Source organism: Lepisosteus platostomus, chromosome 19 (genome assembly GCF_059453375.1).
Source record: "Lepisosteus platostomus isolate fLepPlt1 chromosome 19, fLepPlt1.hap1, whole genome shotgun sequence".
In the NCBI taxonomy this organism is placed as follows: Eukaryota; Metazoa; Chordata; class Actinopteri; order Semionotiformes; family Lepisosteidae; genus Lepisosteus; species Lepisosteus platostomus.
The window spans coordinates 14,463,913-14,488,311 of NC_142629.1; the positions used below are offsets into that span (position 1 = coordinate 14,463,913).

General features: G+C 40.3%; 2 long non-coding RNA genes across 4 annotated transcripts; both read left to right on the forward strand.

Annotated features, from left to right (window-relative positions):
• The first annotated feature begins 2,124 nt into the window (after window positions 1-2,124).
• LOC148645185 (uncharacterized) lies at window positions 2,125-22,065 on the forward strand. 3 transcript variants are annotated; one of them, XR_015928428.1, is made up of 11 exons: window positions 2,125-2,273; window positions 2,412-2,485; window positions 2,690-2,747; window positions 2,851-2,887; window positions 3,064-3,108; window positions 19,564-19,648; window positions 19,848-19,901; window positions 20,418-20,494; window positions 20,633-20,717; window positions 20,933-20,986; window positions 21,610-22,065. It is a non-coding gene; the product is annotated as an uncharacterized LOC148645185 (long non-coding RNA). The 3 variants fall into 3 exon arrangements; XR_015928427.1 differs by lacking the exons at window positions 19,564-19,648; window positions 19,848-19,901; window positions 20,418-20,494; ... (1 more) ...; window positions 20,933-20,986; window positions 21,610-22,065 and adding exons at window positions 3,246-3,356; window positions 3,565-3,621; window positions 3,719-3,780; window positions 4,327-4,722 and having other exon boundaries at window positions 2,126-2,273; XR_015928429.1 differs by lacking the exons at window positions 2,851-2,887; window positions 19,564-19,648; window positions 19,848-19,901; ... (2 more) ...; window positions 20,933-20,986; window positions 21,610-22,065 and adding exons at window positions 3,246-3,356; window positions 3,565-3,621; window positions 3,719-3,780; window positions 4,327-4,722 and having other exon boundaries at window positions 2,126-2,273.
• Window positions 10,600-15,526, forward strand: LOC148645186 (uncharacterized). The gene is made up of 4 exons (XR_015928399.1): window positions 10,600-11,742; window positions 12,156-12,315; window positions 13,743-13,891; window positions 14,872-15,526. It is a non-coding gene; the product is annotated as an uncharacterized LOC148645186 (long non-coding RNA).
• Window positions 22,066-24,399: the final 2,334 nt, after the last annotated feature.

Genomic DNA, 24,399 nt, shown 5'->3' on the forward strand with positions numbered 1-24,399 from the left:
TTGTATTTTACGTAAAGTAAATTCGGAGACGTGATAGAGAGGCAGGAAATTGTTTAAAGAAACATCATGTACTAAGTTAACCTAGATAGTTCAACACATCTGCAAAAGCATTGGAATCCTTCAGTGTCTCACACATGCAGACCTCGGATTTATTTGAATATTTTTATTTTCAGATAAAAATAAATGAACATACATTTACGTTTTACAGGCAAAGACGAAAACCTCTGCCAGAACAGTTTTTAAAGGAGACCAAATGAAGGCTGATACAAGATTAATCAAACCTGGCTTCTGACTTTTAATTATTTAGAAATGTCTAAAACACGGACTGGATCTTGGAGCTGGCCGTCTCCGCTTTGACGCAAGAAATTTGAAATACAATCCCGCTCCGTACTTCTAGCCGAGCCGCTGATGAAGTAACCTTATTGAACCTTCAATTGGACATTTACGTTTCATATTCAATTAAATTCAAAATACACTATTCGTCCCCAGGGATTCAGATTGTCATTAGTAATAGGTTAGAAATAGCGTCAACCTTGCGCCAGAAACAGTGTTTTAGATTTCCCGTCTTTTAGCTTTGGATCAAGCGGTAAGAATTATATAGTGTTTGATAGTCAATCTCACCTGTGGTTACTGTACTGTACTGTACTGTACATCACTCATTGGGTGTGGTTCCCCAGCACTTTTCACTGTATAACCTTTATATGCAGTGTATAATACGATATTGAATTTGAATTTAAATTCATCAGAAGGATTTTGCATCTCTCTTTTCTAATTATGAGTTCATATAAAGTTCCTGCAGCATACCTATCACACACAGTTTCCGCTAGTTCGTTGCCAGCTGTCTGATCTTCATAGACACCATTTTTACCACCTGCACTCTTTGCACTTGACTACAGTAACTTACTTATCTAATAGTATATTAAATAATAGCTTCTCTGATCGTAATAATAAGGAGCGAAGTGATAATCCATTGATTGCAAAACTAGTTATTACGCCCGTATCATTATTCTGTTTTCTATGCATATAGCAGTTCACATTCTATTTACATGCATTGCTTTTGATTTTAAAATTTTCAATATGAAGGATTAAAATTCTATCTGGAACCTTGTAAAACGCCCATGGAAATATGAAATATAGCGTGTCGTGACACCTACTAGCATAAAGTAACTAAAGGGATACTCAGCTTGGGTATAAAACATTTCATTCATAACAAATCGTTCATATAATTGTTTCTAAGTTGTCTTTAAAATCGTTTCAGACATTTGGTTAAAAAAAGTTAAAAACATCAACATTTCAACCTCTCAGACTTGAGACATAGACATGACACATGCCATACAGGCTCCCCCAACTGCATATTTTGATACTTTATTTTTCACTGTCATTCGAAAAGATAAGTAATGTCCAGTCGCAAAATAGGCTAGAAAAGCACTTTACAAGGGCGTTTCAGTACTTTTAATGCTTGAAAATAGAGCAAACAGGTGGAACCGCCTCGTCTCGGGACTGTGACTTGGCTTTAGTCTGAATAAGAGATGTACATGGCCGGTATTCTGCGTGGCCGGCCTGGTGGCTCCGCGGGCTGAACCATCGGACACTTCTAAAGTTCAGAGAGCAGATCGACTCCCGGAGAGTCTTGTGAGTTGAAGTCGAGCCCCGAGCCTCCCCGTCAGTCTGAGACCTAATTCCCGGTCTGAGACCTAATCCCCGGGTGAAGCTCTCATGCTGTCGGGGTGAGTTTGTAAAGGAGGCTGTTCTCTACCACGCCGGCCGTTTTGGGGGGCTCCATTTTCGGGGCCTTCCAAAACAGGGAAAAGGGGGGGTTTAAGACCTTTATAAATGCATAGATCGGAATTCAATTCGAAAAAGCAGCCCCTTATACCACTGAGACACCTGCAGGACAGGTGTGGCACTAGCAGTGAAAGAGAGGTGCAGTCCTAACTAGGAGCAACAGGGGTCTCTCTCCAGCACATTTCTCTTGATTCGACCAGCTGGCCGGAAGATAAACGAGTCCGGCAAACAGTTTTGTAGGGGAATGTCACTGTATTGGGTTCTCTGAAAATCCTTAGCCTTTAAATACTAAATTTTTGATTTGGTGAGTTCAAGTTTCTATTTATCTTCAGTAACGTCAGTGGTGAGCCCTTGTAACCGAGTGCACAGCTGTCATTCAGGAGCCGAGCCCGCCCCCAGAGTGACCTTCCTCAGCGGACACGCCCCGTCCACCTGTTCCACAGGTGCGCCCGGCAAGATGGCGGCGGGGCGACTTTCTGCGGCGTGAGGTGCGTTTGCGTTTTATTTCGAATTTTCTTATTTTAAATACAAAAACTCAAATTTCACTTTGAGGAAAGTTAGACAAATATGTTTTGTTGTTGCAACTTTCGTTAATTGCATTTGTTCCTGTTTAATTTGTGTTTTAGGACGCCGAAATGAGTGTTCTGTTTGAGCGTGCTCTCGAAGTTTTAGAAGTCTGCGGTCCCATCTTATCTTTCATGTAAGTATGTTTTTATAAGATAAGGTCTGTGTTATTTAACAAAAAAAGCCTGTAGTTAACCTTCAAACAGTTGCTTCCTAAAGTGAGTAGCTGTGAAATCTCTGCTTTTCGGATTCGGGCTATAATAACGCTTTTCGCTCAGAAATGATAAAATATTGTAAAAGTTTAATTTACTAATTCGTATGTTTTTTTTTATTTCTTTAGGTGACAAAAGGAATTCAAGAACGGGTCTCCAATTATGGAAGAAGCGTTTTTTTCCAGGGTAAGTTATATTCCTTCCTTCCTTACCCATCCTAAATTCGTGAAAGTTGTAAAATATTGTATAAAATAAAAAGAATTAAATTCTCAAGTTTTTATTTCTACAGCTGACAAAGGGATTTCAAGAACGGGCCTCCAGTTATGGTAAACTTTCATGACATTTTATTTTTGATACCAGTGGCTTGATCTGTAATGTCCCGATTCAGTGCTGTATTTTATTCTTGACCTGCAAGATTCCTGTTGACTGCTGCTACTGTATGTGCTGTGCATTCTGCAGTAAAAACTCCTGATTACATGTTCTGCATTGTCCTGTTCCACAGGTGCGCCCGGCAAGATGGCGGCGGGGCGAGTTTCTGCGGCGTGAGGTGCGTTTGCGTTTTATTTCCAACTGTCTTATTGTAAGTGCAAAAAATCAAATCTCACTCTGAGGAAACTTTGAGGAAATGTATTTTTGTTGCAACTTTTGTTAATTACATCTGTTTCTGTTTAATTTGTGTTTTAGGACGCCGAAATGAGTGTCCTCTCCGTTTGAGCGTCTTCTCACACCCAAAAGTATTAAACTACACCCGTAGTTTTAAACGTTTGCATTCCGCGTTCTTACACTATCTTTCACGTAAGTATGTTTTTTTTAGATATGGTATCTTTAGGTCAGTTTTCTTTAACGAAACAAAGACTCTAGTTTACCTCCAAACATTTGCTTTAGTAGTTAGTAGCTGTGTCATCTGTCCTTTTCGGATTCGGGCTATAAGAACGCTCTGCGCTCCGAAAGCATAAAATACTGTAAAATTTAATGTTCTGATTCGTTCGTTTTTTTTTTCCAGGTGACAAAAGGATTTCCAGAACGGACCTCCAATTATGGCAAAGTGTTTTTTTCCAGGGTAAGTTATATTCCTACCTTCCGCTATACTAAATGTATAACTCGTAAAATATTGTAAAGATAATATGTACTAAATCATCCGTTTTTTATTTCTACAGTTGACAAAGGGTGCCAAAGACGGACCTCCAGTCATGAAAAACGTACATACTTTATTTCCATGGTAAGTTATACCTCCTACCTTGCGCTATACTATTTATATTCATGTAACTCGATAAGACAACGCGTATTTCCCAGCATTTCAACACTAGAATGGGTTTATACTACTTAGCTTTTTCGTTTCGGTTTGCTTTTTGTTGATTAAAAATAGAGGACCCTAAGGTGCTTTTAATTTTTTTTACTAGTTTTTATTCATTTATTGAATCCATTGCGTCAAGATGGATAATTCTAACAAATGATAATTATAGTTTTCAAAGCGGGCGTTACATCGAATGATACACATTGCAAGTGGTATCTGATCTTAAATTTAAAAGTAGCATTGCATTTCTGTGACTTTCTGAACGTATTTTCTAAATATTGGAGGACTGGGACTGGGGCATATCTGTGATGTCTCATGTAATTACCCTTTGGCTTCTGATAGAATCTGAGCGTGTTTGTATATTTCTTTATTCCGGCGGCTTATTTATAAAGCGAATAGACTTCAGGTCGTCAAAAGAATCGTTTCTGCAAATCCGATATGCTAACTTGATCCTTTTTCTTTTGCTTTCAGTTCTGCGGCTCCGACGATCTCCTTTCCAATCCACTCCAGCAACTCGAGGGGCGTTGGCAAGTTCTTCTTGACAATGTGTGCTTTTCCTTTTCCTTGAATTGTATTTTGATACCCTTGGCTTGATCTGTAGTGTACCCTTTATGTACCGATTTATCTTGTTGTTAACCTGCATGTTTCCTGTTGACTGATGTTATTGTATGTGCTGCGGCTCCGACGATCTCCGGCAAGTTCTTCTCGACAATGTGTGCTTTTTGTTACATTTGATTTTTGCTACCAGTTGCTTGATCTGTAATGTCCCGATTCAGTGGTGTATTTTATTCTTGACCTGCATGTTTTCTGTTAACTGCTGCTATTGTATTTGCTGTGAAGTTTGCAATAAAAACTCATTTCAGTGTCTGCATTGTCCTGTATATTTGAAGGTGCGAAGGGTTGTCTTGCAGCGTGCGCCACGCACCGCAAGGCGACACCCCATCGCACTGACCTGGAAAAGTGCGAGGACGCCCGCCTTTTTAGATAGTCTGGGGGGGAATAGGGTCCCTAGGAGGGAGCGTGGGTCTAGCCCTGGGGGGAGGAGAATGGAGGCTAGCTCTAGCCAAGCCCCCTCACTCCCAGCAGGAGGGGAAGGCAGGCAGGAGATGGCCTCGGCCCGAGAGAGAGGAGGCACCCAGGGTGGACTCAGCCTGCAACTGACAGCTTTCTAAGTCCACACCCCAGGAGACCTGCCTCTCTGCAGGGACCAAAGCCACCACCAACCTGCCATCCTCTCCTGCCGGGAGCGAGTGGGCCTGGCTAGAGCTGCGGTCAATCAGCCAGCCCCCGCCTACCCCTCTCCAATGAGGGGGGGTGGGCGAGGCTCGGCTTGATTGCTACCACACCCCGAGAAAAACCCCAGATACTAAGTTTTTTGGCGGGAAAATCTGGACACGCTTAAAAAGGGGGTAGCCTTTGACCTTTTCAAGTCAAAAAGCGATAGGGCGTCCCCTTGCGGCCACAAACTGTTAGCAAAATCTCTCCGCCAAAAAACTCACCACCATCGGGGATTTTCAGGGCCAAGGGGGAACAAAACTCTGCACAAGAAATGAAAGAACAAAATCAAGGTTCAATCAACAATTTATTGAGCGAAAATGGCATACAAAACAAAGCATTACAATACGTCGGATGCAGAAGCTTCGAAGTGAAAATGAACATGCATTTCAATTACAAAGTACGGCTATATTAACAATAACAGCTTTTACAAGTCAAAAGAGCAAGGAAAAACACAGAAACATACAGCACGTTACTGTTTCTCCGAGGCGTCTGTCGACCGGAATTTAGGCTGGACCTTCGTTGCATTTCCTACAAAACAGAAATCAGTATTAGCTGTGCTTACATTATTATAGTATTATATCAAGTGGTATAGTAACAGTGTCTCGATTAGATAGAAACTGCCACATTTTAATTTATTTTTTAAGATTTCCACATAGATTACATATTATTTTTCTGAAACAACTTAGATAACACGTGATTAATGCAAGTCTTAGTTTATGTTCGTTTCAATTGTCGGGAGGTACAGTATAAACTGTACTTTAAAACTATACGTCTAAACGAATAAAAAGGTTTTCACTTATATAGATGAGCCAAGCGTGTCCTGTTCGAAGACACCAAACTGGAAACACAAGAACATGTATTTAAACGAGCACTTAAAGATAATGAAAACCAAGGGTTTCTCGTGTAGAGAAATGAATAAAATGATTATACTTACGTTTATACTTCCATGATTTAGTGCGACTCATGTCCTCCCCGAAAACACTTAACTAAAACACAAAAAAAGCAGAATTTAGAATTTAAAGACCATTGACACAGAAAAGTATCGGTTGGAAGCTAATTTTTTTACCAGCAATATAAGAACATAAATGTTTCAAAGATTAAAAACTTCACAGTTATAGGTAGGCTGTTTTCGGTGCGGATAAATGCACAAAGTTCAAGAAGTGTTTGATAAAATAAAACATTAAGATAAAGGAACATACGGAACGCGGCGTTCTCGTTCTGCCAATGCAGCAGTGTAAAAGAGAAAGCTTAAATTAAAACATGCTACTTAGCTCCCAACGAAAATACGTGTTTTACCCCTTTCTCCTGCGAAGCTTAGACTATATAATTTATTTTAATTTAATCTACGTTCAAATAAAAGAAAAATAAAAAAGAATCACAAAAGACGCGGAACAAACTCACTCAGCTCCGCTCTCTCCAGCAGAACCTGGCGCACAGGTGCGCGGGGCGTGGCCTGCGAGAGATGTCATTCGAGTGGGCGTGGCTACAGACTGACGGGCCAGGTAGCTTTTTCCGTGGCTCCACCCAAAACCATGTGGACGAAATCGAGCATGTTTACAAAAACCCCTTATGTGTTACAAGTTTCAAAATCCTTTTTTTCATGGCCATCTGAGTGACCACAGTTTACACATTTAATCCTTAATATTTGAGAGCCACAGGAATGTGAATGAAAGAATTTAGAAATATGTAGTGGAGCTATGGGGTCTAAAGTTCTTTGCAGGAGACTTACTGTTCTATAACCTGATCTATCTTAAGGATACATCAAGAAGTCAGATGTTTTCATCAATAACTTACTACCTTTGTACTTCTTATTGGACATTCTGCTGATGTGTTCATTTATGAAGTTACAAGAACGTGAGAAAACTCAAATGAGAGGACAGTATTCAATCCATGTAGCCCTTTTGGTTACCTGTATTAGATTGATTTGATAATCTCATGCAGCCACTGCTCGAAAGAAGACAGGCTGTTGGTCTCCACAAAATGGCTGGATCACCTGTGCCATTCTCCTACAACTCCTGGTGTAAAGAACTTTTAAATACACTTCACCATGACATCCTTTCACTTTTCCCTTGGTTCATATCTAAGTAGTTCACACTGTTTTACAACAACTGATTTTATTTAAGCCATTAGCATAATTGTCAACACTAATGCACTGTACTGAAGCACATAATACATTCAGTTGAATTCAAATTTCTCAGCCTCAATGCAACCTCATTTCTCATTTCATTCTCCTTTGCGATCCATCAGCTGAGAACACCATTCCTGTCACAGCAGGCATCGACAAGCATTTTGACGTAGGAAGAGTTCAGTTTAAGAGTTAAGATCACAAATATAAGGTATATACAGGAACCATAATCAAATCATTATCTTTCTCTCTTAATCTACTTCTGAAATAGAAGAACACACTCCTGATAACATTCAAGGACACATTTCTCAAAGCAATGTAAAAGAATACCTCAAAGTATGCCTTCATCAATTTCCCTACGGGATCCATAAAGTCTTACCTATCTAAAGGCTTCTGTAGGAACCTGACATTTTGGCTCAAGCCCAGGCTATGGTGCTTTTCTGAGCCAAGATGGCTTCTGAGCAGACAGGGATCTGGAAACAGGTGTGCACTATTGAGCTGGACCCACCTGGGCATTCCACATGAGGATTGTAGGGCTTTTGTGATTGGTTCCTATGGAATTAGCCACGCCCATTTAATCTATGAGGAGACCTATAAAAGTGAAGCTTGAGCAGAAAATGTTTAGTGTGGGCTTTGAATTGGAGAGAAAATGAGAATTGTTAATTGTGAGCTGTATATTTCTATGTTTGGTTAAATGGCTTGGACAAATTAATTAGGACACTGTTACTGAAGCTAACTAATCATTTTGTATGTTGTTGCAGCAAAGATGAGATTCTACAAGAGCTCCTTTCCAATGGGCTAGGTGTGTGGGGTCCTGAGGAAAGTGGTATACTGTACCAGGAAGAGCCCAGTTGCAAACCCAGCTTGACACTGCTGCACAGGCAGTGGGGAGAGATCCCTGTGCTGACATCCCAGGTAGGGCACTCCTGTACATGGCTCAGCTGTTGAAATAGAAGGTACCTTGAATAAAAGCATCAGTCTACCACCCCAGCCTTTTTGTGCTGCAGTGAGCTTCCTCACAGCAATATCTTAACTTGACAAGTGTGTAATGCTGATGTCTCATCCTGAGAGCCCACTGCATGTAATAATAATAATAAACTTTATTTTATATAGCGCCTTTAAAGGTGGCTTCTCAAAGCGCTTTACAGGATGACAATAACAATAAATAAGAAGACTACAACAATAAATAAGAAATTTCACAAGACAGGACACAATTATAATTACAGCAATACAACAATAACAATAGAGGAGACCGTGGAAGATGGTATTAAGAAGAGCAGAGGGGTGAAGAATGGAACCAGTTAAGTAAAGGCTTTTCTGAAAAGGAGGGTTTTGAGTCTGGATTTGAAGGAGTTTAGAGAAGGTAGTATGTAGTATGGGGGCTTGGTCATGTAGCTACTTTCCTTCAAGAAATGGAGGTGCACTGTACCTTTTTCTCCTGCCTGGTTCCCTGTTGATCATGAGGAGGGGGAATAGACTGGCACCCGCTCTCCACCAGGAATTTGGTGTCCTCAACATGGCATCTGTGATGTGGAGCAAAGCTGGTCTGTATGCTGATCCTCTACCCTTCTGTCATGTCCTTGACCCTGATCTTGTAACAACTGTATTGTCTGTAAAATAAAGTGATGGTGTCACCAGGAGTCTTCTGTACAGTCATTAATTTCAGTGAACTGTCCTCCAGTGCTATGGTCCCACTGAATCTCTGCTTTGACAACTGAAGATCAGTGGCAGCACAGTAATTGATCATGCTACCTACAGGGGCAGCTTTTCTTGTGCAACAGTGCCACCTGGTGGTAAATGTTTCTTAACATGGCTAATGAGGGGAAGGTACTATTTGTTCTTGGAGACAAATCCCACCTTGTAGTAAACGAGGAGATGGTTATGCCAGCTTCTTTCTCCAAAGGTGTGGAGTAGCTTAACTGGCCTTTCTCAATGTGTAAGGATCCTGCCATGAGCCTGGCTGGGACCCTTCAACTTTTAAAGGTTCCCTTTCTGCAGAAGGCTGGACTGAAGGCAGGATCTCCAGATCTCATCCTGAAAGCCACCAATGAAGGTGGTCATGAGTCACGTCCTATCTCCTCAGGAGCACTGAGTGGCAAATATGCCATTCTGTAATCTAGATTGCTCACTTAAGTTCTTCTAGTTTTTGTTGCAACCCTTTCATAATTTTACATCACTTGGGCAATTACTCCAGGTCCCTAAGTAATCCAATACTCATGTGTAGCACCTATTGTGCTCAGGCTCCCCAAAAGCAAGGTTAAGAGTCTTGGCTTAATCTAGAGCATGTACAGCTGTGCTACTGAAGTGCAATGATAGCATGCATGTATTCTAGTTACTTATTTGATGTATCTGCTGTGTGATACATGGCAGAGTTGCTGTACATCCATAGATATTTTGCTTAATGTCTTCACATTCAGCTTTGTGGAGCTGGAGGAAGGCATGTAATTATTTGGGAACAAGTAATAGGTTTATTTCATGCTAAGAAATAACATTTTGGCTGTGGAGTCTTTTCAGCATGCAATAAACCTATAACTTGTTCCTTTGCAGCCTACAGATGCTGATGTAGCTACCCACCTGTAATGACTTGGTAATTTAACCAAAGCAGAATGCAGGGGATTTCATGTCACTTCACATGCAGGAATGTATTAACATTTCAGAACCTAATAGTCTAATCTTCATAATTGAAAGGGTTTTATCCCATTATCATTTCACTACTGCACAAAACTGAAGCACCACCTACAGAAAGGACCTATTGGCAGGAACTGAGTTTATCTGTCATAGAAATGCAGCAGTATCTGATGAGATGTTCCAATATACCCTCGACTAGGTAGAAAAATGAGAAATTAAGTGAATGGGAACCATTAAGAAGCCCAGGTTGTTTGTCTAGACAGGAATTTACCCAGGACTCAGGGGTTAAAATCCCTATATTTAATACGTTATGGACCTTGCCTAAACAAGTCATCCAAACGATTGAACCTCTGACAGCAGGGGGTAAGATGGAAGAGCACCACTTACAGGTTTCTTCCTGTAACAGCCTGGACTTCCAGGTTCTTTATCAGTCATGAGTAGACGCAGACGTGCTTAATGAGAGATCAGGCTCTGGGGTAGTAATACTGTTGCTTATTTTTTTCCACATCCGCTTCTTGACGGAAGAGGTAAGGTGTTTTTATTGGACAAAGCTCAGAAGCCGGAGAGCGGCTGGATTGTCTGCTGGGTGGCGAAAGCACCTGTTTTCTTATTGGTCAGTTGTTCATAAACTAAAGAGCTGTCTCTATTGGTCAATAAGAGGAGGCGTCTATTCAATTCCTATTGGCCAAATGTAAGGAGGCTGATCAGCCAATCATATGGCTTTCTAGGTAGCCCGTGAGAAGGGTAGATGACGATCTTCATACCTCCTTGAAAATCGTCATACACTCCTTTCTGAAAGAGGATATGTTTGACGTGCCTGAAAATACAGAAGTGGTAGAATTACAAAGACACAATTTGTTTAAATTAAATAGAAGGCAACCTTCTGTCCTCTGGGACATTTTTACGTCTTCATAAATACTCTTAGCATTATAATGACCACGAACGAGTTAAAGCAGAGCTCTTATAATTATCATGTTTGATAACAGAATCCACCTTTAGCAAATGTTGTGGGTGTGGGTATGTGGATGCGTATAAAAGTTTCTCGTATGTATCTTGTATATTTTTTTCGTCCGCTGTGGACGTTGTTTTTAGTGCAAACTCGTCGGTTTCGGTTTAACTTCAATAAGAGATAAGAGCCTTGAGCTGTGTGTTACTGTGACCGAGAGGTGCGGTCGTCACAGTGTGTACATATTGCGCGTAATTTTAACAGTGTAGGATTCAGTCAGTGTTTCTGTGGTCACTGAAGCTGGAGAGACGGTTTTAGATTTTTAACTGTAACTTCTAATGTATAACTAACACTAAATCAAGTAAATGCATTGAAAAATAAGTAAGAAGTACGTCATTTAAAAGCTAAGAAATGTTTAAAATGAATAAAATGTTATTGCATGTTTACCCTAGTTCCGTTATTAATTCATAAAAACAATTTAACGATGTCAGCTGTCGCCTACACTTGAAGCAGGCTTGGACATTCATGCAGAAATTAAAAAATTGGAACAGTCCCTTGGACGTCCTGGGATACAGCCACAGTACAAACACAAGACACGAAATTAAGAAAACCCAAACTCCTCCATAACAGGAAGATTGAGCATAGCTTGGCCAGGATGTTCATGCAGAATGCCAAGATTTGCACCAAGATTTTGCATGTGAATTGAGAGAATTTATACGTGTGGCAGTGTTGACTTTCTAATGAGAGAAACTGAAACTCATTAGTGTCCAGTTGCTCATGAGAGGGCTCTATCCAGTTTTAATCGAGAGTGTGTGCAGTGTGGTTAATTCCAGACCAGATGGTTTCTTCTTCTGGGAAGGAGAGATCCTGCACTCTGAGGTCGTTGGAGGACACAGCTGACACAATGCAGGTAGGAATATCTCGGCTCTGCTGGCACACAGCCTGTGTTTTACAGTCCACGTTCTTTTGCACAAAACACCCTGCCAGACATCGAGCACTTTGTAAAGTAACAGCTCTTCCCTTGTGTATTCTTGTCTCTGTCATGATCATGTGGCCACTGTCCTTCTCCAACAGTGTTTGGATGTGAACTGGATTCTCCAAGTATCACTCTGTCCGCCTGCTTCACTGGTAGAATGTGTGAATGTTCCTGTAAAATGGTTTTTCATGGAAGGTAAACTTTTGATGTTTGGTTTCTCATCACTTTATTCTGTACTATGCATCTCTGTTTTTATAACTTTTGTGATGCCACTACAGGCACTGTACTGAATGGGAGGTACTTTAAGACGAGTGTCATAGATTTCACTGACTTTTGACCTCATTAAGATGGCGGAACAGAGGTACTGCAACACAACATGCCACGATGAAAGAAGTGAAACAAGACACAGGTGTGCTCCAACCTGCAGGCCATATAAATCGAACCCAGGGATGACAGAGAGTAGAAACTGAAGCCAAGCTGCACACAAACTACAGCTCACAGGATTTGGTGAGTATGTGATTTCCCATTTCAAAAAGGACATAGAGAATGTGTTGGAACAGAAAGGAAAAACAAAGACTTTGTACTAAACTAAACCATAGCAAAACGAAGGGAAGCAGAGAGAAGTAAAGAAAATAAAGTATTAAGCAAGAAACCTATAGACAGTATAAGATGGTAAAAAAAAACAGACCTTTTGATCTGACACGCCTATAACTCGCCACATCTGGAACTCCTGTCTGTTTCTTTAAGATCTGGCTTAATCTAATAATATGTCCATCTAATGTCATGAACAACTTAGTCTTGTGTTCTGTAAACTTTTTCTGACATCACTGGATGTATTTCGAGTTCCGAGTTTGTGGAATTCTATCTATACCTGAAAAAAAACAAAACCTGCTGAATTCAAAGATTGTCGCCCAGTAGCATTCGTTTTAGCCGCAAAGAAATGTTGTGAACAAAAGCTTTTGTTCCATCTTCATTCTGGAAACAGTGCACTCGAGGATCCCTATCAGATTTCATTACAGAGTGAAACGAGGAGTGGAAGGTAAGACTGTTGCCTTGTTAAATCAAGAGTACAAGCATTTAGAAACTCTATCATCCTATGTGCACATACAGTACTTTCTACTGACTCCTCATCTGCATTTAATAGTATTGAGGCAAGGGAAGGTAGGGAAGATTTTGGAAATGAGAGTACATCATACTGTATAATTACTGTGTGGATAGAACATTTTCTTACTGGTTGGTGACTATATTCACAAATCTCAATATACAGTATGTTCTATGTCTATTATACGTCTAAAAGAGAGTCATATTATTAATCTTACACATAACATCTTAGATGACTCCTCTCATCAGCTCTTTTTAGAATATCCTACCCTCTGGGATATTCTAAAAATTTCCCAGGGGGATATTGAGATTGAGAGAGCATGTACTCTCTCTATACCTGAAGACATTCAATTGTTGAACAACGAAAAGATCATTTGGACGTAGGGATCTTATTACTGTTGTTCTTTTATACACTTTACTAGCTTATAGTTTGCTTTTAGTTTTATCATACTGGACTGAGTTCTGGCAGAGCAACGTTGTTAAATGTTGTTCTGTATCATGGTATTGTACTGTTGTTGCAGTGTTGAATTCTTGTTATATGCTCATGAGCTCTTGATGTGCAAGACGAATAAAGGTTCATTCATTTATTCAATGAATGGTTCTCTTTAGAAGAGACTGAAAGAGGACAATAACAAAGGGAAAGATTAAGTGGGCTTAACACGTTCCATCTACTTATCGACCCGACAGATGACTCTAACCCCCACGGCATCACACTTTCATTTAGTTTTCATGGAATACGTATTACCTAAGTGCCACACATTTTAATCAAAGTCTAGCTTTTTCAATTTTGAATGGAAAGCCTGACATTAAATTCACTTTCCTATTTCTTGCAGAACAGTCGGGCCTCCCGAAATCGCCTGTTGAATTGACTCCCGGTCTGTTCTCACTCCTCCAGCTGGTCTGTGCTGATGGAGCAGCTGCTGCACTGAGGGGCCGGGCTCCTCTTGGGTCGAGAAGTACTTTATCAGCGCAACTGCAAGAGGTCATTTAACAGCTTAAGGTCTTCTGTAACTGAATGTATTGATTTTATCTGCTAAGATTTTATGGAAAAACGTGTTCTGTTTTGCATGGCTGCTGTCAGTTTTTAAATAGCGGTGAGTAGGTGACACTCTTCCCTGTGGTCCACAGTTTCCATACCAAAGCCTCCTGAAGTATACTTTCAATATCCTGGGTTCTACAGGGCTCAGGCAGGTCATTTCAACTCGTACTCCTGGAGTTTTATCTGGGACTCAGTATTGCTAACAGGTCATTTTAAATGCTGCTGGACTTACTACTGTACTAAACATGTCAAGTCCAGCCTTACCTTATACTGCTTTTTATGAACATGAATGGTATGATTTTAGGGCCACTTTGTCCTAGCAAATCCATCACTGACACTTTTACTATTATTTAAGACTGCTCTAATTGGGTTAGGTTTGTCTGCCAGTTTGTATTTATCACAGTTATCCAAGCTAATAATTTACACACATTGACATACAGCTATATCATTCATCATAGATAATGATTGAACAATAGGCTTTGTATTGATTCTATTTTCCTCTGGTCTTGAGCAACTGTCCCTCCCTGCTGCTGACAACCCATTCCACAGAAAACCTGTCATTACTTGATTTGAACCCTGAGAAGTATATTTGTATCTGCAGTTAAATGCGTGTATGTATATACAGTATATTGGTGCTCTGTGGCAGTGTAAAACTAGCCTGGGGAAGGCCAGTAACTATCTGAGTAATACGAAGGGACGGTGGGCAGGTTGTTAACCTTTACTTGTGTGAAACAGACTGATTTTCAGGCTTATAATGATTTTCCAGTATCAATTACTATTTGATTAAATGGACAGGAAATTGTTACATAGCAGTTTTGTTTCCAAGTAGCCTCATCACATAGCGAAGTCTGTTTTCATATTTGTTGATGGAAGAATTATTGCATTTCCAATGATTTCTGATTGTATTTCTCAATTCTCAGCAGTGCTGACGATCACAGGCCTTTCCCCTGAGTCCCTGAGCTGGGGGGGATCATGAGGACCACCTGGACAGTCAACACAGTCTGCAGCTTCACCAGCATGAGAGGTCATTCTTAACAGTGGTTTCTTACATCATTAAGAGAAAGTTTTGATGCAGAGTTTTCTCTTTCAGGGAATTAAAAAAATCAGATTCCTATTTTTTAACCAATGTTGATATGAAAAAGATTGAATTGCTAAGAAAACAAGATAGTGATCATTGTATCGCTTGATGTGCATTCTCTGTGCTCAGTAACATAGCTCTGCAAATGTCGACCATTGTATCCCTTTATGTCTCTTGGATTTCAAAGAATCAGTTCATAGTTTGGTGTTTCATGTTTCATTTTGTGAAAAAAAGAAAATGTAAACTGGCTTACTAAGCACACTAAGAATGCTTTTCATTATGAAATTTGTCTTTTCTGGGTAAAATTCTAGCTTCTTCCTGGTTGTGTCTCTGTTGTGGGTACTATACAGATATCTAGCAGAAGTGGATAGACATTAAGGTTGACTTTCATTTTATGGATATTTCTCCTAAAGTAACGAACAGTGAATATTGTTGTGAAGAGCTATTGATCTGTATTCTACTTCATGCACATTAAAAGTTAATTCCTTGAATGTCAAAAATGGTTTTGTCATTGACTGATCGTTAAATGCTTGAAGAGTTTCCGAGTGCTTCTTCCTTTCAGAATATGCATATCTTCATCTTTAAATGTTAAATTACCTCAATTCTTGGGTCTGCCCTCAAAATGCCTACTTTAATATGGAACAGCATTCAGAGATGTAGTGTTGCACAGAAGATTGTGGGTGTGTGTTATAGCAGCACATGGGTTCTAATTAACTGTCTAATGCTCTTTGACAGGACACTCCGATATGCTCATACACTAGTGGGATCATTTTTCTTACCATGGGCTCAGCCAGAGGAAAGAACATTAAGCTTTTCTTTCTTGCATTCTTTCTAATGACACATTGAACATTTCTACACAAAGCACTCCGTGCTTAACATTAGAGTCTCTTATCCTTTCTGAGTTTCCAGTGCCTCAGGAGTCAAGCTGCACACAGGACTAGACTCCTCCCTGTACCTGACAGGAGTAGAGCTCAAGGCTGTAGCTGCTGTGCTAGATCTTTATTACTGCCAGCATCAGTTTGGCCATGACAAGTCTTTACCAATAGGGGGCTGTGATATTAAGCATGTCTAATGAGCTTATTTTACCACCTGTAATTATGCAAGATCATTTTGTTAGCAGGCAGTTGCTTATCCACAGGCCGCATGCCTTTCTGTACATTCAAGCAACAGCTGGAGCGTTACAAGCGAGTGGCAGGAAAGAAGCTCCTGCAGCAGCTACCCTAGGTGAAGATGATCACTCTAGATGCACAAGCAACTGGCACTTGGAGCACCCTGCAGGGGCAAAGGAAAGACGTGTAGGGGCATTGAAGAAACGCGAGGATGGCGAGACATGGAGACTCGCTCTTCGCTACAGATACCCGAACCCAACCCTGACATTTACACGTTTAAGAAACCATCCAAGGACACACTCGTTTATTGCAGAACCGTGAACAAGAAGATACAGTATAGGTGATGTGCAGTATCGGACTTCGCTCCGGCAGTCCGCAGTCTGGACCCCCGGGAGAGGAAGCGCTCCTCTGTCAGGACAGCCGGCCGGAGAGACGGTGAGTCCGGCTGTTCTCCGGGATCACCTGCTGCTTGAACAGGATAGAAAAAGCGTTTCGCATTCCAATTCCTATAGTCACAAGTGTTGGCCTCTCGCCTAAGCCTATACGAAGGTAGCACCCCTTTCCGAAGGGAAAAATAAGCTGTTTATTCATTCGCAGGGAGGTGTTAAGCGGTCAGGACGGGTAAAATGCGGCTTTGCTTCATTTCTCCGTGGTAATTTTTCCCCACCCTCAAATACATTCATATGATACTGCTTTTAAATATTGAGAAAAAGTCAGCTGGAACCGAGATTCCTCCAAGTACAAAACTTAAAAGCTTTTTTTTAAAAAAAACTTGAAAGCAAAAGGCTCGATAAGCCTCTTCTCACCTTTGAAACCACAGCTCATCTGTCCAGTCTCACGCTACACGGGAGCTCTGGGCTTCGGCGTCCAGACGGTTGTAGAGGAGGGGGGCTAGAGAGGAAAAAAAAAATGATTGAGATCAGCTGAAACACGATTAACATTTCTAACGCTTGGCCAGGTCTAGGTAGGAATGTCGTATAGGGATAAAAACGATACATTGCGTTTCTCTTCCTTTTAAAGAGAAAACTAAACCACCAACTTTCGTAATTCAACATTTCATTGAATGCTAGAAGTCATTTTCTAACATCCAGTTCGTGGCCGCGACAAATTCGCTTTCTTAATTACTTTGAAGCTCAGACGGCCTTCTCTTATTTCATTTTGACCTGTTCTTATCCTAATAGGAAAAAACTTTGTTCGAAAATCTGCTACCCAACTTAAACGAAACGCACCGGAATTATTTTTCTGCAGCTGCAAGGCCGCTATTTAAAAGGCAAAGACGCACAAAAGCTGCTAATACAATTTTTAAAGGAGACCAATTGAAGGCTGATATAAGATTAATTAAACCTGACTTGTGTCTTTTAATTATTTGGAAATGTCTAAATCACGGACTGGATCCTGGATTCGGCCTGGAGCCCACAGTCTTTCAGACACAAGTAATTTGGAGTGCAATCCCACTCCATACTTTTAACTGAACCGCTGATGACTTAACCATTCTGAAAACACTTCAATTGAACATTTACAGTTTGGTTTCAATTCAAAATCTATTATTCATCTGCAGGGATTCAGAGCATAAATAGTAAAAGGTTAGAAATTAGCGTCAACCTTGCGCCAGAAAGTGTTTCAGAATTCCTGTCTTTTGGCTTTGGATCAAGCAGTAAGAATTATATTGTGTTTGATAGTCAATCTCACCCGTGGTTACTGTACGTCACAAATTGACTGTGGTTCCCCAACACTGTTCACTGTTAACACGGTATTATTAATTGTAATGACTTTTATAATTATTCAAAATGAATTTGCACCTCTCTCTTAGAGATGACAGTTATGAGTTAATATAAAGTTACTGAATACCTGTCGCGCAGTTTCCACTAGTTCACTGCCATCCGGCTGATATTCATAGACAGCATTTTTACCACCTGTACGCTTTGCACTTGACTACAATAACTTTCTTAATTTATAGTGTATTCAATAACTTTTCTGATAGTTATCATAAGGAGCGAAGTGATGCTCCATTGATTTCAAAACTAGTTATTATATCCTCATCACTATTCTGTTTTCTATGCATACAGCAGTTCACATTCTATTTACATGCATTGCTTTTGATTTTTAAATCTTTAAACTGAAGGATTAAACTTCTATGCGGAACCTTGTCAAACGCCCAATTAAATATATTATGTTGTGACACCTACTGGTATAAAGGAACTAAAGGGATACTCTGTCCAGGCACGAGCTGGGGTATAAAACATTTGGATGAATTTAATCGTTCATATAGTTTTTTTTTTCTAAAGTTGTCTTTAGAATTCCAGATATTCTGTTTTTAAAAAATAAAAACATCAGCATTTTAACCTCTCAGACTTCACGTCTGAAACATAACATACAGGCTCCCGCAACTGCATATTTTGGCACTTTATTTTTCACTGTCATTCGAAAAGAAAATCAAGTCATGTCAAGTCGCAAAATAGGCAAGAAAAGCGCATTACAAGAGCATCTTAATTGCCTTAATGCTTGAAAACGAGTGAACAGGTGGAACCTCCTCGTCCCGGGGCTGTGACTTGGCTTTAGGCTGAATAAGAGATGTACATGGCCGATATTCTGCGTGGCCGGCCTGGTGGCTCCGCGGGCTGAACCATCGGACACTTCTAAAGTTCAGAGAGCAGATCGATTCCCGGAGAGTCGTGTGAGTTGAAGTCGAGCCCCGAGCCTCCCCGTCAGTCTGAGACCTAAGCCCCGGGTGAAGCTCTCATGCTGTCGGGGTGAGTTTGTAAAGGAGGCTGTTCTCTACCACGCCGGCCGTTTTGGGGGGCTCCATTTTCGGGGCCTTCCAAAACAGGGAAAATGGGGGGTTTAAGACCTTTATAAATGCATAGATCGGAATTCAATTCGAAAAAGCAGCCCCTTATACCACTGTGACACCTGCAGGACAGGTGTGGCACTAGCAGTGAGAGAGAGGTGCAGTCCTAACTAGGAGCAACAGGGGTCTCTCTCCAGCACATTTCTCTTGATTCGACCAGCTGGCCGGAAGATAAACGAGTCCGGCAAACAGTTTTGTAGGGGAATGTATTGGGTTCTCTGAAAATCCTTAGCCTTTAAATACTAAATTTATGATTTGGTGAGTTCAAGTTTCTATTTAGCTTCAGTAACGTCAGTGTTGAGCCCTTGTAACCGAGTGCACAGCTGTCATTCAGGAGCCAAGCCCGCCCCCAGAGTGACCTTCCTCAGCGGACACGCCCCGTCCACCTGTTCCACAGGTGCGCCCGGCGAGATGGCGGCGGGGCGGGTTTCTGCAGCGTGAGGTGCGTTTGTGTTTTATTTCTAATTTTCTTATTTTAAATACAAAAACTCAAATTTCACTTTGAGGAAAGGTAGACGAAAATGTATTATTGTTGCAACTTTTGTTAATTGCGTTTGTTCTTGTTTAATTTGTGTTTTAGGACGCCGAAATGAGTGTCCTGTCTGTTTGAGCGTGCTCTCGAAGTTTTAAAACTTTGCATTCAGCGTTCTTATACTACCTTTCATGTAAGTATGTTTTGTAAGATAAGGTCTGTTTCTTTACACAAAAAAAAGCTGTAGTTTATCTTCAAACATTTACTTCCTAAAGTCAATAGCTGTGTATTCTCTCCTTTTCGGATTCGGATGTAATAACGCTTTCTGCTCCGAAATGATCAAATATTGTAAAGATTACATTTACTAATTCGTATGTTTTTTATTTCTTCAGGTGACAAAAGCATTTCAAGAACGGGCCTCCGGCTAAGAACGTGTTTTTCCCAAGGTACGTTATATTCCTACCTATACGTTTTAATGTTATACTTGTGTAACTCGATAAAACACGTGCTGACTAGTACAATATAACTTCTTTTCGTTTTATTGTGCTTTTCTTGCATCGAAAAAGAAACTCGAAACGCTGGTTCTTTTATTCATCTATTGAATCCATTGGATAAAGATGGATAATACAAACATTTCCACGATGCTTTTCAATGCGGGGAGTTAAATCTAATATGGTACACGCCATAAGTGGTACTTGATCTTGAATGTATAAAGTAACATTTCAAAAATGATTTTTCTATATGGCTGAATGTGTTCTCTAAATCCTGGAGTCGTGGGACTGGGATGTATCTGTGATTTCTCTTGAAGTTTCCTATTGCTTTTTTAGACAATTTGACATGAGCGTGTTTGTGTATTTCTTTATAGGGGCAACTTATTTAAATCGTTGAGACTTCGGAACGTCAAGTGATTCGATTCTCCTAATCCGATATCTTAACTTGATCCTTTTTCTTTCATCCTTCAGTTCTGCGGCTCCTGGTTCTCTGCGCTCCACAGGTGCGCCCGGCAAGATGGCGGCGGGGCGAGTTTCTGCGGCGTGAGGTGCGTTTGCGTTTTATTTCTAATTTTCTTATTTTAAATTGAAAAAATCAAATTTCACTTTGAGAAAAGTTAGACAAAAATGTATTGTCGTTGCAACGTTTGTTATTTGCGTTTGTTTCACTTTAATTTTTGTTTTAGGACGCCGAAAAGATTCTTTTGTCCGTTTGAGCGTGCTCTCGAAGTTTTAAAGATCTGGATTCAGCGTTTTTATACTGCCTTTCATGTAAGTATGTTTTATTTAAGATATGGTATCTCTAACTCTGTTTCCTTTAACGAAAAAAGGCTGTAATTTATTTTCAAACATTTGCTGTATAAAGTCAGTAGCTGTTTAATCTCTGCTTTTCGGATTCGGGCTATAATAACGCTTACCGCTCAGAAATGATCAAATGTTGTAAAGATGAAATTGACTAATTCGTAAGTTTTTCTTTATTTCTCCAGGAGACAAAAGGATTTCAAGAACGGACCTCCACTTATGAAAGTGTTTTTTCCAAGGTAAGTTGTATTTCTACATTCCGCTAACACTATTTGTGTAAAACAACACGTATTTCCAAGCATTTTAACAAAAGAACAGTTTTATACCAACTTGATAACTTTTTGTTTCATTCTGCTTTTGTGGAGTAAACTCTAAGGCGCTGGTTCTTTTTTATGATACATGTATTCATCTTTTGAATTCATTATAAAGATAGATAATGCCAACACATTTTATCGATGGTTTTTAAAGCAGTTTATTCGAATATTATACACGCTGTGTTACCTGGTCTTGTATTGACAAGTAGCATTGGATTTCTATGTGGCTGAACGTATTTTCTAAATATTGGACTCGTAGGACTGAGATGTATTGGTTTAATTTGAGTTTTTTTTTATATTTCTTTATTTAGGTAGCGTATCTAAGTTAAAAGACTTAAGAACGTCAAGTGAATCGTTTCTGCAAGTCCGATATCCTGAAGTAGTGGGATTGGGATGTATCTGATTTTCTTCCTAAAGTTGCCTATTGGTTTGTTATAGAATCTGAGCATGTTTCTATAACTATCAGTTAAAAGACTTCAGAACTTCAAGTGAATCGATTCTACAAGTCCGATATTCCGTTAACTTGATCCTTTTTCTTTTGCCTACAGTTCTGCGGCTCGTTCTCTGCGCTCCGGCGATCTCCTCTCCAGCAACTCGACGAGCGTTGGCAAGTTCTTCTCGACAATGTGTGCTGCGTCTTACATTTGATTTTTGTTACCAGTGGCTTGATCTGTAATGTCCCGATTCAGTGCTGTATTTGTTACCAGTGGCTTGATCTGTAGTGTACCCTTTGTATACCGATTTATGTTATTGTTAACCTGCATGTTTCCTGTTGACTGTTGCTATTGTATGTGCTGCGGCTCCTGGTTCTCTGCGCTCCGACGATCTCCAGCAATTTATTCTCGACAATGCGTGCTTTTTGTTACATTTGATTTTTGTTACCAGTTGCTTGATCTGTAATGTCCTGATTCAGTGCTGTATTTCATTCTTGACCTGCATGTTTTCTGTTGACTGCTGCTTTTGTATTTGCTGTGAATTTTGCAATAAAAACTCATTTCATTGTCTACATTGTACGCATTGTCCTGTATTTTTGAAGGTGCGAAGGGTTGTCTTGCAGCGTGCGCCACGCACCGCAAGGCGACACCCCATCGCACTGACCTGGAAAAGTGCGAAGACGCCCGCCTTTTTAGATAGTCTGGGGGGGAAAAGGGTCCCTAGGAGGGAGCGTGGGTCTAGCCCTGGGGGGAGGAGAAGGGAGGATAGCTCTAGCCAAGCCCCCTCACTCCCAGCAGGAGGGGAAGGCAGGCTGGAGATGGCCTCGGCCCGAGAGAGAGGAGGCACCCAGGGCGGACTAAGCCTATCAGTCACAGCTTGCAACTGACAGCTTTCTAAGTCCACACCCCAGGAGACCTGCCTCCCTGCAGGGACCAAAGCCACCACCAACCTGCCATCCTCTCCTGCCGAGAGCGAGTGGGCCTGGCTAGAGCTGCGGTCAATCAGCCAGCCCCCGCCTACCCCTCTCCAATGAGGGGGGGTGGGCGAGGCTCGGCTAGATTGCTACCACACCCCGAGAAAAACCCCAGATACTAAGTTTTTTGGCGGGAAAATCTGGACACGCTTAAAAAGGGGGTAGCCTTTGACCTTTTCAAGTCAAAAAGCGATAGGGCGCCCCCTTGCGGCCACAAACTGTTAGCAAAATCTCTCCGCCAAAAAACTCACCAACACCGGGGTTTTTCAGGGCCAAGGGGTAGAGAACTCTGCACAAAAAAATGAAAGAACAAAATCAAGGTTCAATCAACAATTTATTGAGCGAAAATGGCATACAAAACAAAGCATTACAATACGTCAAATGCACAAGCTTCGAAGTGAAAATGAACATGCATTTAAATTACAAAGTGTAAAAGCACGGCTACATTAACGCTAAATACTGTTACAAGTCAACAGAGTAAGAAAACATTTGCAAGCAACTGCATGTTAAAACGGAAACATACAGCACGTTACTGTTTCTCCGAGGCTTCTGTCGAGGCAGCGACCGGAATGAAGACTGGAACGTCATTGCAATTCCTGTAAAACAACAGAAATCAGTATTAACTTTCGGTTAAAAACAGGATCTCGAAATTATCCTAGCTAGTTCAACCGAGTTTCTGAACTGATTCACACGTTCAAAAGATACAGTAGCAATAAAGCGATTAGCCTGGTGCAACAGAGAATGTTCGTGTTCAACAAGGTATAGAAGCAGTTACATTTGAAGTGTGAAGACCACAAAACAGCTACAGCGTGTCGATTAGAAATATCATTTCCATTTTGATTAGCATATTCTTTTTCTGCAACAACATATTTAACACACAAATAACCAATCCACATCGTTAGAGGTTCCGTTATCTTAATTGATGTGATGCAATTTGGAAGCTAAAACGGTTTCTAATGAATCTGGATTATGCTAATCACAGAATCTTAAGTGATCGCAGTTTCAGCAGAAAATGATTTCTATAAACAGCAGGCCTACAATGTTGTCGGGTCAAACCCATTTCTGCCCTGGAGAAATCTAGTATCGCCTAGTTTGAGTCTTCTTTTGACAAAGTACATCACTTTTCCAACAACATCAGTATACAGTGTACTTCAATACGATATGTGTAAACGAATAAAAAGGTTTATACTTACACAGATAATTCAAGCAGCTGTGCCAAGCGTGTCCTGTCCAAAGATACCAAACTGGAAACACAAGAACACAAGTATTTAGATCATTGAAAGATACTTTAAACTACGTTTTCTTAGTTGAAAACGATGTTTTCATCAGAGCAGATAGCGCACAATATATATGATAGAAGACAGATGTAAAGAAATTAATAAAATGCTTATACTTACGTTTATTCTTCCATTAAGTGCGAGTCATGTCCAGCCCAAAGACACTAAACTGAAAACACCCATTGAAAACAACCATTGAAACTAAAAATCATTAGCTGCAAAGCTAATTTACCGAGCGAATATAAGAACATAATCTCTAGACCCACTCTGAAAAATAATGAAAAAAAAACCCTTAAATTCTAGGTAGGCGACTGTTTGTTTGGATAAATGCACACGCGTGGTTTTATGAACAAAGTTCACCAGGTTTTTTATAAAGATTAAAATACGGATAAGCGACGTTTTCATTCTGATATAACAGAGGTTTCCTTTGATGTAAAAGGAATACACGTTGTCTGTGACAACAAGTTGCTTTTTAAAAATAAGTGAGGCGTTGGAAACTAAAAAATGTAAAAATGCCGGTAAAATGCTATTTAGCTCCCAAAGAAAATTCGTATATTACCCCTTTCATCTGCTACGTTAAGACAACATAATTACACGAGTTAAATTTAATATACATTCAAATAAAGGAAAATAAGAAATAATCATAAAAGACG